General features: G+C 41.1%; 1 protein-coding gene across 5 annotated transcripts in view; it reads right to left on the minus strand.

The window, feature by feature from the left end:
• fbxw7 (F-box and WD repeat domain containing 7) overlaps positions 1-14,101 on the minus strand; it is a 349,039-nt gene that overhangs the window by 17,598 nt on the left and 317,340 nt on the right. The window lies entirely within an intron of this gene.

The following is a 14,101-nucleotide window of genomic DNA, read 5'->3' on the forward strand; positions in this document are numbered from 1 at the left end:
ATGTCGTTTTGTCCTAGCTGCGTCACAATCTGAAGTGATTTGTTACCGCATTTTTTAGACTATAAATTGCAGTTTTTTTTATTGTGTGCGACTTATACTCTGGAGCGACTTGTGTGTGAAATTATTAACACATTACCGTAAAATATCAAATAATATTATTTAGCTCATTCGCGGAAGAGACGAAGAAAATGTCAGCAATCGTCACAAACACGTCAATTGTACGGAATATGTACTGTACTGTGCAATCTACTAATAAAAGTTTCAATCAATCAATCAATCGTGCAAATGTGACAATAACATCTATGACTTTTAGACAGTGCAATGCACGACTGCCCACACAACAGCTGTAAATATACTCTTAACCACGCCCCCCACCTCCTGAAATAGGGGGTCTCAAGGTTGGCAAGACTTGTGTGTGAAATTATTAACACATTACCGTAAAATATAAAATAATATTATTTAGCTCATTCGCGGAAGAGACGAAGAAAATGTCGGCAATCGTCACAAACACGTCAACCAATAAGAATTCGGCGGGAAGGTCATGGCAGAAGTGCATTGTGGGTCATGGTATGCTAAATGCTATATGCTACTACCGCAGCTAATAAAATGGATCATTTCATCGTTGGCGATAACTTATAAAAAGTGAGAAGGGCTGAACAAAAATGGGGTTGAAAAGGAAATCATGTAGTGCAGATTACAAGCTGGACGTAGTGAAATATGCAGCAGGAAAGGACAAGAGGAAGCGGCGCATACCTTTGGAGTTGGCAGAGTTGTTTAGAAGCGACATCCAGGAAGAAGATTTCATGGGATTTATGGATTAGGAGTGAGAGATAGTTTGGTAAAGGTATAGCATGTTCTATATGTTATAGTTACAGTATTTGAATGACTCTTACCATAATATGTTAGGTTAACATAGCAGTTGCTTATTTATGCCTCATATATCCATCCATTTTCTACCGCTTATTCCCTTTTGGGGTCGCGGGGGGCGCTGGCGCCTATCTCAGCTACAATCGGGCGGAAGGCGGAGTACACCCTGGACAAGTCGCCACCTCATCGCAGGGCCAACACAGATAGACAGACAACATTCACACTCACATTCACACACTAGGGCCAATTTAGTGTTGCCAATCAACCTATCCCCAGGTGCATGTCTTTGGAAGTGGGAGGAAGCCGGAGTACCCGGAGGGAACCCACGCAGTCACGGGGAGAACATGCAAACTCCACACAGAAAGATCCAGAGCCTGGATTTGAACCCAGGACTGCAGGACCTTCGTATTGTGAGGCAAACGCACTAACCCCTCTGCCACCGTGAAGCCCATGCCTCATATAACCTACACTTATTCAGCCTGTTGTTCACTATTCTTTATATATCTTAAATTGCCTTTCAAATGTCAATTCTTGCTGTTTGGTTTTATCAAATAAAATTCCCCCCAAAATGCGACTTATACTCCAGTGCGACTTATATATGTTTTTTCCTTCTTTATTATGCATTTTCGGCCGGTGCGACGTATACTCCGGAGCGATTTACAATCCGAAAAATACGGTTATCATGCTGCAAAATCTAGCATGTCGCATTCAACGTTTATTCTCATTAATTCCCATGGAAAGTTTCCATGGGAAACAGAATTTTGCAATTCAGCTTCTCCCATAAGGACGGAGGCTTTTAGTCCCAAGAGGCAAAACAAAATGGTACAGATGTCGTTTTGTCCCAGCTGCATCACAATCTGAAGTGCTATATTAATCCTCTATTTAATAATACAACTTTAACATTTGACAACCAAATAATAAAACAAGGTGACTCGGTAAAGAATCTGGGTATTATCTTCGACCCAACTCTCTCCTTTGAGTCACACATTAAAAGCGTTACTAAAACGGCCTTCTTTCATCTCCGTAATATCGCTAAAATTCGCTCCATTTTGTCCACTAAAGACGCCGAGATCATTATCCATGCGTTTGTTACGTCTCGCCTCGATTACTGTAACGTATTATTTTGGGGTCTCCCCATGTCTAGCATTAAAAGATTACAGTTGGTACAAAATGCGGCTGCTAGACTTTTGACAAGAACAAGAAAGTTTGATCATATTACGCCTGTACTGTATATACCTTTATATACATATATACATACATATATACCTGTACTGGCTCACCTGCACTGGCTTCCTGTGCACTTAAGATGTGACTTTAAGGTTTTACTACTTACGTATAAAATACTACACGGTCTAGCTCCAGCCTATCTTGCCGATTGTATTGTACCATATGTCCCGGCAAGAAATCTGCGTTCAAAGGACTCCGGCTTGTTAGTAATTCCCAAAGCCCAAAAAAAGTCTGCGGGCTATAGAGCGTTTTCCGTACGGGCTCCAGTACTCTGGATTGCCCTCCCGGTAACAGTTCGAGATGCCACCGCAGTAGAAGCATTTAAGTCTCACCTTAAAACTAATTTGTATACTCTAGCCTTTAAATAAACCTCCTTTTTAGACCAGTTGATCTGCCGCTTCTTTTCTTTTTTCTCCTATGTCCCCCCCTCCCTTGTGGAGGGGGTCCGGCCCGATGAGCATGGATGAAGTACTGGCTGTCCAGAGTCGAGACCCAGGATGGACCGCTCGTCGGGACCCAGGATGGACCGCTCGCCTGTGTATCGGCTGGGGACATCTCTACGCTGCTGATCCGCCTCCGCTTGGGATGGTTTCCTTTGGACGGGACTCTCGCTGCTGTCTTGGATCCGCTTTGAACTGAACTCTCGCGGCTGTGTTGGAGCCACTTTTCCAAGATGGCGCTGCTGTAGTGGCTGCTATAGGCAGGAGCTCTGTGCTCTTGCATCATCCTTTTGTGTTTCCCTCTTGTTTTCATGTGTTATTATATTTTTTTGCCTTTTGGTCCAGGACCCTTTGGGACTGTGTGACAAGGGGTGGCACTTTCGTGACCTCTGTGGTGCTTTTTTTGTGGACTTCTGGATCTGCCATACCGGGAGCCTTTTGGCCATGGAGACCAGCTGCTGGGTGTCTGCCACACCGGAGTCAGTTTGGAGGGACTGGAGGAGATGCGGATGAGGGGACAGGGCTGCAGAGCTAGTACTGAGCGCTGGGACGGAGAGGCTTCGCGGTGTCTTGGCTGGGTGAGCAGGTGTCGGACACCTCAGTCACCTTGGACGTATCCTCGCTCATCCATGCGGACTGGACACTGGCCGAGAGTGGAGTCGGCTGTCTTGGTTGCTTTGTTGGGTCTGCTCCTGTCTCTGGCCATGCTCCCTCCCACCCCAGCGTACGATGGCGTGGAACACCGCAAAGGCCACCACAGTGGATATGTTTCTTTTACTTTTTATTCATATCTGTATGTAGAAGTGTCTGGTTGTATCTGCTGCTTTAATGTCTTTAATGTCCTCTGTGTTCTTTGATGTTGGATGTTTCGCTCTTACACACATGTAAGAGGGATGTTTCTATGGCTATGAGTTGTTTTTTTCCCTTGGCCTCAGTCTGCACCCCCTCTCTAGGGCCCAGGCTAAGACCGATCTTTTAATTTTATTTTAATATTCTATTTTTTTCTCCCATTCTCCCCCCCCCACTCTCGCTGCTGTCTTGGATCCGCTTTGAACTGAACTCTGTGTTGGAGCCACTATGGATTGAACTTTCACAGTATCATGTTAGACCCGCTCGACATCCATTGCTTTCGGCCCACATCTGAGGTCCTCTCCAAGGTTTCTCATAGTCAGCATTGTCACTGGCGTCCCACTGGATGTGAATTCTCCCTGCCCACTGGGTGTGAGTTTTCCTTGCCCTTTTGTGGGTTCTTCCGAGGATGTTGTAGTCGTAATGATTTGTGCAGTCCTTTGAGACATTTGTGATTTGGGGCTATATAAATAAACATTGATTGATTGATTGAATCCCCAAGGGGAAAATGACAGAACTAAATAAGCTGTAGTACCTATTTTTGCAATTTATTCTTTTGTTATGGTGTTTTATTCTGGCTTGTCCCAAATCTTCTCTGATTGGGATTTTATACGTTTTATGGGGAACTTGGAGTACATGTACTGTTTTTTGATCTTGGAAATGTTTGTGATGCTCGTTATGTGCTAGGTCTTTGTATTGCATATCTAAGATATTCCTTTCTCTCCCCGTTGAAATTGGATCTACTACTCTTGCTGGCTGCACAAGATTACCTTCGGGTACTAATAAAGTAACCTAACCTGATAATCAGGATGAAGAAGAATCGGGGTTTGGCTGTGAATCGATTTTTTTGTGCATCCCGAGCGGGGTATAATGCTTACAACACTTTGGAAAGTTAGCGCCCTCTAGGCATCTACAGTAAATAAAGTTTGCAAACAGCCCTTTAATCTCAATGGGACCTTTAAAAGTAAATACAGAGTTATCAAGAACAGGCTGAGCGATATATCGATATAGTGGATTTATCGCCGGTTTGTCTCTCTGCGATATAGAAAATGACTATATGGTGATATTAGAGTATACCTTCTCACGCAGTTGCTTTTAGCTGCTGGCATTACACTACAGGCTCTTCCCGCTCTTTCCTGTCTCTCTTTCTTACAGAGACATAAAACAAGTGCACCTTCTTACATACGTATACGCCCATGCGGAGCAGAGAGGTAAAGTTAGCTGTGTAGCGAGTGGTAATACGAGAGAAAGAAGGTGGGAATCTGGTAACAAATGAAGGAAGTATTAAGTCCCAAGAAAAACAGCAGGGCTTGTGGTGGTTTGGCTACAAGCGGGAAGATGTCGAACAGGACACTTCACCCTTTGCCGCTCACGCTGGTGAATGAATGATGAATGAATGATTGGTGGTGGTCGGAGGCGCAAACTGGCAGCCACGCTTCCGTCAGTCTACCCCAGGGCAGCTGTGGCTACAGAAGTAGCTTACCACCACCAGGTGTGAATGAATGATGGGTTCCCACTTCTCTGTGAGCTATTTGAGTATCTAATAATAGAAAAGCGCGATATAAATCTAATCCATTATTATTAACTGTAATTTGTCAAGTGTGGGGCAAAAGGGTTGCTATAAAAAGTAGCATTACTGCTAATATGTAACATCATTTGATAAGTCACCCACGAGAGCAGTGGTTCTCAACCTTTTTTCAGTGATGTACCCCCTGTGAACATGTTTTTAATTCAAGTACCCCCTAATCAGAGCAAAGCATTTTTGGTTGAAAAAAAGAGATAAAGAAGTAAAATACAGCACTATGTCATCAGTTTCTGATTTATTAAATTGTATAAATATTGCTCATTTGTAGTAGTCTTTCTTGAACTATTTGAATGAATGAATGGTTTATTTTGAGCCATGCAAACAAAACAATAGAATGACATAAAATACAAAAGAATATATCAATACATTATTTTTACACCTACATTGTAAACATTACATGTGAATAATCTTTTGTAGATGTCAAGATTGGCTCAAAAGGGAGTGGGAAGAAGTAAACTTATTAGGTCCCACCACTATACATATACAATATATATTTACAATATATAATACAACAATGTGGAGTTTGCATGTCCTCCCCGTGAATGCGTGGGTTCCCTCCGGGTACTCCGGCTTCCTCCCACTTCCAAAGACATGCACCTGGGGATAGGTTGATTGGCAACACTAAATGGTCCCTAGTGTGTGAATGTTGTCTGTCTATCTGTGTTGGCCCTGCGATGAGATGGTGACTTGTCCAGGGTGTACCCCGCCTTCCGCCCGATTGCAGCTGAGATAGGCGCCAGCGCCCCCCGCGACCCCAAAAGGGAATAAGCGGTAGAAAATGGATGGATGGGATGGAATACAATAATATATATAATATAATCCAGTTCAGTGGTTGCTGCGTAGATGCTATATATTATGTATATATAATACATTTAAATTCACACACACTTACATATATACATAAGTACACACATATATACACACACACATACATACAATATCAATATTTGTTTAAGTCAAAATATTTAAAAAATAAATAAAAACACACACATATATATATATATATATATATTTATATATACATACACATACGTATACATATATACATACATACACACAATCACATACATACACAAATGCATATACCCAAAATACACACACACACACGCACACGCACACGCACACACACACCTATATAAATACTATATATAATATACACTTTTGTCCAAACATTATTAACAGTTTATGGTGCCTATGGGAACAAGCTTTCATTTTGACTGTGATATTAGTGGTTAAAAGTGGATCTGTGGCTGTGGAGCTACTGCCCCTGATCAACAGGACCTGAGGACCACTCTTGCTATGTGTCCTATGCTGTGCATTAAAAGAGACGAGGGGATCCCCCTGCCAGAGGAGTTATCCACTATTTGGGAAAGAAAGATATACAAATAACTAAAAACTTGTTGAAAAATAAACAAGTGATTCAATTATAAATGCAGATTTCTCCACATAGAAGTAATCATCAACTTAAAGTGCCCTCTTTGGGGATTGTAATAGAGATCCATCTGGATTCATCAACTTCATTCTAAACATTTCTTCACAATAAAAGAAATCTTTAACATCAATATTTATGAAACATGTCAACAAAAAAATCTAGCTGTCAACACTGAATATTGCATTGTTGCATTTCTTTTCACGGTTGATGAACTTGCATTCATAATTTGTTGAAGTATTATTCAATAAATATATTTATAAAGGATTTTTTAACTGTTGTTATTTTTAGAATATTTTTAAAAACTCTCATGTACCCCTTGGCATACCTTCAAGTACCCCCAGGGGTACGCGTACCCCCATTCTCAACCTTTTTTCAGTGATGTACCCCCTGTGAACATGTTTTTAATTCAAGTACCCCCTAATCAGAGCAAAGCATTTTTGGTTGAAAAAAAGAGATACAGAAGTAAAATACAGCACTATGTCATCAGTTTCTGATTTATTAAATTGTATAACAGTGCAAAATATTGCTCATTTGTAGTGGTCTTTCTTGAACTACTTGGGGAAAAAAAGATATAAAAATAACTCAAAACTTGTTGAAAAATAAACAAGTGATTCAATTATAAATGCAGATTTCTACACATAGAAGTAATCATCAACTTAAAGTGCCCTCTTTGGGGATTGTAATAGAGATCCATCTGGATTCATCAACTTCATTCTAAACATTTCTTCACAAAAAAATAAGTCTTTAACATCAATACTTATGGAACATGTCAACAAAAAATCTAGCTGTCAACACTGAATATTGCATTGTTGCATTTCTTTTCACACTTTATGAACTTACATTCATATTTTGTTGAAGTATTATTCAATAAATATATTTATAAAGGATTTTTAAATTGTTGCAATTTTTAGAAGATATTTTTTAAATCTCACGTACCCCCTTGGCATACTTTCAAGTACCCCCAAGGTTACGCGTACCCCCATTTGAGAAGCACTGCGCTAGAAAATGAAGAGTGCTTGAAACTCCCCATGTGAACATCTCCATCTGGTGCCACATGCCCACACCGACAAAATGCCGAGGCAAACATTTCCAGATCTACACCGTATGAGAAAAAAATTGTGATTTTTTTTTTTGGTTGTGATTTCCTTCTCTGCATGAAAGTTTATTAAAAGTAGCATATATGAATGCAGTATGAAGAAGGATGTTTTAATGTAGACACATAGAATCATCATACTGCTGTGATTATATGCATCAAGTGTTCATTCGAGGCTAACGCAAAACATCCAGATAAATATGGTGTATCACGATACGGCCTAAAAATATTGCGATATAAAAAAAAGCCATATTGCCCAGCCCTATGTGTATTACTTCATATACCGTATTTTTCGGATTATAAATCGCTCCGGAGTATATGTCGCACCAGCCGAAAATGCATAATAAAGAAGAAAAAAAAAACATATATAAGTCGCATTTTTGGGGGAAATTTATTTGATAAAACCAAACAGCAAGAATAGACATTTGAAAGGCAATTTAAAATAAATAAAGAATAGTGAACAACAGACTGAATAAGTGTAGGTTATATGAGGCATAAATAAGCAACTGCTATGTTAACCTAACATATTATGGTAAGAGTCATTCAAATAACTATAACATATAGAACATGCTATACCTTTACCAAACTATCTCTCACTCCTAATCCATAAATCCCATGAAATCTTCTTCCTGGATGTCGCTTCTAAACAACTCTGCCAACTCCAAAGGTATGCGCCGCTTCCTCTTGTCCTTTTCTGCTGCATATTTCACTACGTCCAGCTTGTAATCTGCACTACATGATTTCCTTTTCAATGCCATTTTTGTTCAGCCCTTCTCACTTTTTATAAGTTACCGCCAACGATGAAATGATCCATTTTATTAGCTACGGTAGTAGTATATAGCATTTAGCATACCATGACCCACAATGCACTTCTGCCATGAGCCTCCCCCGCCGAATTTTTATTGGTTGACGTGTGTGACGATTGCTGACATTTTCTTCGTCTCTTCCGCGAATGAGATAAATAATATTATTTGATATTTTACGGTAATGTGTTAATAATTTCACACACAAGTCTTGCCAACCTTGAGACCCCCTATTTCAGGAGGTGGGGGGCGTGGTTAAGAGTATATTTACAGCTGTTGTGTGGGCAGTCGTGCATTGCACTGTCTAAAAGTCATAGATGTTATTGTCACATTTGCACGATTGATTGATTGATTGATTGAAACTTTTATTAGTAGATTGCACAGTTCAGTACATATTCCGTACAATTGACCACTAAATGGTAACACCCCAATAAGTTTTCAACTTGTTTACGTCGGGGTCCACGTTAATATATCTATGGTACAAATATATACTATCAACATAATACAGTCATGACACAAGTTAATCATCATAGTATCTACATCGAATTATTTACATTATTTACATTCCGGGGGTTGGGATGAGGAGCTTTGGTTGATATCAGAACTTCAGTCATCACCAATACATCAACAGACAAATAGACATTGAAACAGTGTAGGTCTTATTTAGTAGGATATGTACAGCCAGCAGAGAACATAGTGAGTTCACATAGCATAAGAACAAGTATATACATTAGAAATACATTTGATTATTTACATTTGGTTATTTACAATCCGTGGAGATGGGATGTGAATGGAGGAGGGTATTAGAAAAAGGTTGAAGTTGCGTGGAGGTGTTGTAGTGCATGTACAGTAGATGGCAGTATTGTCCTGTTTAAGAGTGTCGGAACATTTCTGTTTACGGCAGACGAACTGCTTTACGGTAGACGAAATCGTGACTGCTGTTGTTGTGTGTTGTTACCGCGCTGGGAGGACGTTAATGAAACTGCCTAACAATAAACCCACATAAGAAACCAAGAACCCGCCCTCGATCGTTCTACAGTTATAACGTCATTGGGCAGACACGCTGTTTATATTGTGGGAAAGCGGACGTGAAAACAGGCTCCACCTGAATTTCGGGATATTTTCGGGAGAAAATTTGTCCCGGGAGATTTTCGGGAGAGACGCTGAATTTCGGGAGTCTCCCAGAAAACCCGGGAGGGTTGGCAAGTATGCTCCGGAGTATATGTCGCACCCCCCGGACAAACTATGAAATAAACTGCGATTTATAGTCCGAAAATAATCTCAATCGATTTGTGCTGAGACATTAGCTACGCTGTAAAACAAAAAAGAAAGAAAAAAATAAGCTTAATGGTAAAGACGCCATAGGTGCCACTGATGGTGGACTATGGGCGACATCTAAGGAAGGAGATTTGCGTATGGAAGTCAGAGCTCACATTGCCGGAGTGACAGTCATTGGCCGAACGTGGCGCCGAGATGAAAGAGGAAGCAATGCAGCGTGATTAGAGCGTGGGAAGAGAGAACGTGAAATAAAGAGCTTAGGTGTCTTCATGCGGCAACATTAAATAAAATAAGACGGCCCCAGAGAGTGCGGGGGTGGGGACCCATCAGCAATCTTTAAATGAATGCAGGCAGGCTTTTTTTTTTGGGGGGGGGGGGGGGGGAATAAAAAGCTGGTAATTTGCAGGCCACAAGACTTGTTATGCACTCATGCTCTACGGCATGTTAATGAAATAATAAGTGACAATGGAACACTAAGACGTGCTATGAGGACATTAGTAGGAATTAAAGATGGCATCCTGGAACACGACGGCAGGCTTGATCTGGATCCAGCATCCCTGCCTTCGTCTGGGATGCAGCCAACATTTTCATCTTGCACATCCTCTGGTCAGAGTCCAGCTCCTCAAATAAAACAGTCCAAAGCGGTAAGAATGCACCCCCGCCCCCACCTTCCCTTTTTTCCTGGGTGGACATTTGAGGCAGGCATTCAGGCACCACAAAATAGAAATGAAAGCGCCTCTTCTTGCATCCATGTCTGTGTTGGAGTGACGGGAGAAGCCACATTCTGGCACCACGGAGAAATGTTTACTGCTTGAACTGAAACATGTAGATCACATTTCTATTGCAGCATGTCTTTGATACATTTAAGGGTAAAGATGGATCATTTTGTCTTGTCGACAGACAAGTGCAGAGGCGGTAGGTAGCGTGACGATCTGCGGATGCACGAGTGCTACCGGCACGGGCGAGCCACGGTTCTTTAAAAGCAAACGAAATATCCAATATTTAATGTGACATTATAAAGTAGGGCTGGGCGATATGGCCTTTTAATAATATCTGGATATTTTCAGGCCATGTCACCATACACCATATACCGTATTTCCCTGAATTGCCGCCGGGTATATAGTATGCGCCTGCCTAGAATTACTGCCGGGTCAAACTCGTTTCGCAAAATATTATTTTTATTAGCACATGTCTGGAATTTCTGCCATGTCAAACTCGTTTCTACAAATGCCTAGAATTTCCGCCGGGTCAAACTCGTCACGTCACGAGTCACCTGTCATCATTTTCAAAATGGAGGAGGCTGATTTCAATCATTTGAAATCGCATAAAGGGAAGAAGATTAAGAGCTATTCAGTAGGATTTAAAGTCCAAGATATTGAATATGCTAAAAAGAACAGTAAGCAGCTATGTTTTATTACTATACCGTAGCTGCGTGTGTCAAATATGAGTCATTAAATGACTCCCGCCTCCTGGTGGTAGAGGGCGCTAGTGATCCTTCTTGCGACTACTCGGCTGCAGAAGAAGTGACAACAAGCAGCAAGAGTGAGCAGCGACCGTTTATTTTTTCCTCTCGCTTGCACTTTTAACATGGAGGATTACATATCCAAAATGAGACAGTTTTCTAAACTGGACTTTCAATCGAAGCAGGAGGCATTAAAGCAAGATCTCCATCGAGACAGAGAGAGCCGGGTATATAGTATGCGCCTGCCTAGAATTACTGCCGGGTCAAACTCGTTTCGCCAAATAATTAGCATATGCCTAGAATTTCCGCCGGGTCAAACTCGTCACGTCACGAGTGACACTTCACCTGTCGTCATTTTCAAAATGGAGGAGGCTGATTTCAATCATTTGAAATCGCATAAAGGGAAGAAGATTAAGAGCTATTCAGTAGGATTTAAAGTCCAAGATATTGAATATGCTAAAAAGAACAGTAAGCAGCTATGTTTTATTGATATACCGTAGCTGCGTGTGTCAAATATGAGTCATTAAATGACTCCCGCCTCCTGGTGGTAGAGGGCGCTAGTGATCCTTCTTGCGACTACTCGGCTGCAGAAGAAGTGACAACAAGCAGCAAGAGTGAGCAGCCATCGTTTATTTTTTCCTCTCGCTTGCACTTTTAACATGGAGGATTACATATCTAAAATGAAACAGTTTTCTAAACTGGACTTTCAATCGAAGCAGGAGGTATTAAAGCAAGATCTCCATCGAGACAGAGAGAGCCGGGTATATAGTATGCGCCTGCCTAGAATTACTGCCGGGTCAAACTCGTTTCGCCAAATAATTAGCATATGCCTAGAATTTCCGTCGGGTCAAACTCGTCACGTCACGAGTGACACTTCACCTGTCGTCATTTTCAAAATGGAGGAGGCTGATTTCAATCATTTGAAATCGCATAAAGGGAAGAAGATTAAGAGCTATTCAGTAGGATTTAAACGTCCAAGCTATTGAATATGCTAAAAAGAACAGTAAGACGCTATGTTTTATTGATATACCGTAGCTGCGTGTGTCAAATATGAGTCATTAAATGACTCCCGCCTCCTGGTGGTAGAGGGCGCTAGTGATCCTTCTTGCGACTACTCGGCTGCAGAAGAAGTGACAACAAGCAGCAAGAGTGAGCAGCCATCGTTTATTTTTTCCTCTCGCTTGCACTTTTAACATGGAGGATTACATATCTAAAATGAAACAGTTTTCTAAACTGGACTTTCAATCGAAGCAGGAGGTATTAAAGCAAGATCTCCATCGAGACAGAGAGAGCCGGGTATATAGTATGCGCCTGCCTAGAATTACTGCCGGGTCAAACTCGTTTCGCCAAATAATTAGCATATGCCTAGAATTTCCGTCGGGTCAAACTCGTCACGTCACGAGTGACACTTCACCTGTCGTCATTTTCAAAATGGAGGAGGCTGATTTCAATCATTTGAAATCGCATAAAGGGAAGAAGATTAAGAGCTATTCAGTAGGATTTAAACGTCCAAGCTATTGAATATGCTAAAAAGAACAGTAAGACGCTATGTTTTATTGATATACCGTAGCTGCGTGTGTCAAATATGAGTCATTAAATGACTCCCGCCTCCTGGTGGTAGAGGGCGCTAGTGATCCTTCTTGCGACTACTCGGCTGCAGAAGAAGTGACAACAAGCAGCAAGAGTGAGCAGCGTGTGTTTATTTTTTCCTCTCGCTTGCACTTTTAACATGGAGGATTACATATCTAAAATAAAACAGTTCTCTAAACTGAACTTTCAATCGAAGCAGGATATAATAAAGGAAGATCTCCATCGAGACAGAGAGACTTTTAAAACTGAAGAAAGATAAGGAAGACTTCTATAAACAAGTTATCGATGCTTTTAATCAAAAGGAGCTGCGCATGGACTTCATTTATAAGTAAAGGTAAGACCATAATAAGTTTTTTTTTAATAAAATGTGCTTTTCATGATGGTATCCTTACATCACACTCAAATTTATAAGCGCAGGCCTAAATTTACCGCATGCCTTTGGTAAGCGCTCGGAGTGAGAAGAGGTTTTAAAATAATTAGCGCCCCGGCGGCAATTCAAGGAAATACGGTACAACTAATTCCTCCATTGCCTCGGTGTCTGCTCTGCACTTGCAACTAAATACCAAGGCTTCCTTTTGAGACCGAGGCCACAGAAGATGGACAACATGAGGCAATCTCCACTCATCGATTAGTTGTGTGGCAGCCGTCAGCCAGCCAGGGTTATCCGTACAGAGCACACGTGTAAAGGAAACAAAGAGAAAGAGGGGGAAAAAAGCCAGAGTTCTTCATTTGTTAATTATAGCGCTGAAAGGGTTTATTGATCCGACTCAGGCGTTAAGATGCGGCATTAAAACTAAACACCTCGCCCTTCAACATTAGTCTTATTCTGTAAATAGTTTCAACACAAGTCCCCGCCATTTGGTGAGTAACAATGTGAAAGGAGCACAAAGGAGACAAGTCTTTTTGTGCCAGCCCTATGTCTTTTTCAAGCATTACAGTATTTTACATACTGTGTAGTTATTGAGTCTGTTGAGTTGATTGGAGTGCTAGCTTCCGCAGCTTGTGGGTTCATGACTTGTGTTTTGTTTGATCAGCCGTTTTACTGCCGTGTTACAGACACCGTTTGGAAACAGTTAAGGTATGAAAATACATGTTTTTAAAATCCTTGTGTAAATAACTTACTAAACCATCCCATGTGTGACGTCTGGAGGAGTGTTTTCATGCATATTTGTATGTGCTACCGCAATGTAATCAAGCTAGCGTCGTTGGTATTAGCTAATAAGCTAACACGTTTACAAGTGTTTTTGATCGTATTAACTTAAAAAGGCATTCTTTTTGTATTGTTTCAGTTTTACCAAGACGTCACCGTGGAGTTATTGAGTCTGTTGAGTTGATTGGAGTGCTAGCTTCCGCAGCTAGTGGGTCCATGACTTGTGTTTTGTTTGATCAGCCGTTTTACTGCCGTGTTACAGACGCCGTTTAGAAACAATTAAGGTATGAAAATGCATGTTTTAAAATCTTTGTGTAAATAACTT

The sequence above is a fragment of the Nerophis ophidion genome, linkage group LG20, assembly GCF_033978795.1.
Source record: "Nerophis ophidion isolate RoL-2023_Sa linkage group LG20, RoL_Noph_v1.0, whole genome shotgun sequence".
NCBI lineage: Eukaryota > Metazoa > Chordata > Actinopteri > Syngnathiformes > Syngnathidae > Nerophis > Nerophis ophidion.